The sequence below is a fragment of the Pieris rapae genome, chromosome 6 (assembly GCF_905147795.1).
Source record: "Pieris rapae chromosome 6, ilPieRapa1.1, whole genome shotgun sequence".
NCBI lineage: Eukaryota > Metazoa > Arthropoda > Insecta > Lepidoptera > Pieridae > Pieris > Pieris rapae.
In genome coordinates this window covers 6,934,746-6,938,036 of record NC_059514.1, presented here as the reverse complement: position 1 = coordinate 6,938,036, position 3,291 = coordinate 6,934,746, and positions in this window count along the sequence as shown.

Here is a 3,291-nt window from a genome sequence, read left to right as displayed (position 1 = left end):
ATCGACATAAACAGAATAGGACGCCAGACCGTCGCCTGAGGTAAGTTCGAATCCAATAAACGATATAAATAACACAATATCGCCTTGTTCTCATACAATCCGGATACAAGTTATATTCCTGTACATATTTTACAACAAAAAACTGTACAAATAACCATACATCACTTTTATTGGTTATAATAAATTGTCGGACACTTTTTTTATTGATTCTAATGCGTTGTAATTAACTTTGTGGCTATCAAACAACTAGGAATATTTTTAATCATGTTTTGGTTTAGCAAAACAAATATATATTTTTAAAAAGATGATATTTTAGATATCATCAATGTATCGAAGAGCAGACTGTCAACTTTTATTTTAATTCGACTGTAAATTTTTAAGTAGGTTTTCAATGACAAATTGGTGGTATGAAATTACATTGTTAGAAGGCGTTATTCATCTGAATAAATAGGTGTTAATAAAAAATAACCTAGTATCAAAAACACTCCACAAATTCCCCTATTTCATAATTTTATTTTGTGCAGTGTGGAGAAGATTGATCATCGTTCTGTAATAAGTTATTCATTCATATCATAAAGAACACAAAACTTGACATTTAATTTTTCGATAATATTCTTGATATATGTTTATTAGTTTCTGATATGCTATAAAACATTTTATGAGTTTTTTATTGTATTGACACAGGAAATAAATTTTTATTTTTGTATATTCATCTAAAACAAGTATATCAGGTTTTTTTAGTAGCTACGTACCAACATATGGAACATTTTGTTAGCTGGAGACTGCTTGCTTTTCCGGAAAAATATTTTTTAATTTCTTCTGTGCAATTATCGTCTCCATAAAACTTTCCACAGAATTTGTAGAGTAAAAAAATATAATAATAAAAATATAATTAATTCTATATTGTTTATACTGTAAACAAATAGTGAGAAAGAGATAGTATTATTTACTAACAATTAATTTAATAGTCGCTGTAATATTTTACATCTACGGTTAAGACCACAGAATGCCCAAGCCAAAATTATTTTTCATTTAAATTAAAAAAAGGCATACGTAAAAGAAATGTAGAAAATATTCTTCAATTACATAATACTTGCCTCTTGAATCACCGAATCTATTGAGCAAGTTAGCACTAGGCTCTATGACGTACCTAGCCAGTAAACTTGACGTTTTTTAAAATCTTCGTTATTACAATATTATGTTTAGATCAGAAACAGACTTCGACGAAAGTTCATAGACAATATTCTTAACACAGATAGGCAAGCAAAGACTCTATTAGAAACACGTACATACTGCGAAAAGCGAGAATAGTATTGCTTATCATACTTTTTAAACAACTCTTAACCTTCTTAGAAGCTAAGTTTATTATAACCTTTACTATGTTTTCACTCCGGTTCACTGGGTACATAGTAATAAATATCTATGATTATTTATACCACAGCAGTACTGGTACAGGTAGGAAGCTCATCTGAAATGTGTCAACGCCGCCTAACTACACTGATAGAAGCCTCCCAAGTGATTGACGACCTTTTAAGAAACAATACCCTCTTTTATCGAAGGACCCTAAGTTTATTGTTTTATTTATGCATGTAAAACCAAATAACAGTTACACTTAATATTGCAAAAATGGTTATTACATGCTTATTCGTGCGTAAATCACAATAAACGTCTGCCGAGACGCCTGCGCCGGCGCGGAGGCAGTTTACGAGTTATGAGGACGTTATAAACTATGTTCTTGATCTTTGCGAGGCTCTCAGGCTTTAACAGTTATATTTTATATTAAAGTTTATAATCTTAAAAAAACGATTTTATGATTTCTTGCAAGTATTTCATTGAAGTAAATTGTAAGTCTATTTATCAACTTGAGCTAAATATCAACATTAGTAGATACATTTTAGTTCTGTAAATGGTTTTATATTTCTAAAAATGTCTTTAGAATCGATAAGCATTTAGATCGTCAGCTGTCTTTTACCCGTTCACATTTCGTCACACATAAACTCACATTTTATGCATAAACAAGAAGATAATTAATTTAGTTAATTTTTAAGTGAACAAAACTCATTAGGGTTACAAATTACATTAATATAACCAAAGTGCGTATAAAACACCTTTAGCAGGTGTTACAAGTATTAAGGCTTTCATGGCAACCCTAAGGGGGCTTTGTGGCAGCCCTGTGGGGGGAGCGTGGGGGGCGCGAGGTGTCCGGCACGCAGCGTGCGATAAAGCACCCGCCGCGGGGTCCCGGACCTCCAGCATGGAGTAATAGGTGATGGATTTGTGTGGATAGGGCTTTACAGAACAACAGATATTTTTTGACAAGAAATTATTGATTTATTAGGGTTAAGTAAAACACTTACAAAAAATATGCATAAACTTCAGCATAATTCTTATATAAGGCAATAACATTATTCCTTTTCAACTAATGATCGCGATAATTATAATAAGTATTGCTGACTGATCGTATGGTGCAGGAAAACATCTTGAATCATCGATATGGCTTACACCTAAATATCGTCGACTAGAGTCAGGCATTCTTACAAGGATAATTTAATTAAATTATTTTTTACTTTAATAAGATGTAAAACGTGAGGCCATGACCAATTAAAATTATAGCATTCGGAATCTATCGCAACTACATAATCGATTTACTAGATTCCAAGAAAACTAAAATATGAGACAATAACTCAAAAATTAATGAATAGCCTTTATGAAATTGTAAACCCATGAGCAAGCATGGTGCATGATAAGTGGAGATACAGCGGTTTCTGCCTTCGAAATAGTGATGATTTAAATAAATATCCACAATATCAATATTATGTATTAAACATATCCACAAATTCTTTCGTCCATATATCTGGCGTCGGTCTCGCCGTGTAAATAATAATTAATTTTATTGTAAATGCTTATATTTTATTGCGGGATTTGTCAACAGAGTCCGCGATGTATTTTGTTGGGTGAAATATTTATTGTTAGTTTCTTAATGTACTGCTTAAATAGGATAATCGCCACACTAGTGCTTGGATATGAAAATTTTATAAGTATGTATTAGCCGTAGATATATGTTGCTTTATAGAAAAATATATAATATTATAGGTCAATAGACAAGGTTTTTATTTAATTAAAAAATACGGAGATAATTGAATGTATGCTGTACGGAACAACTAGCGAAACGAGCCCGCCCAGAGATAGTGATGTATGTCACATTAATTAATATGCTTATATAATTTCCGAAATAATGATTGTTCCTGGAATTGAATTCAAAATGTTAAGTAAGAACTTAGAACTCAATAA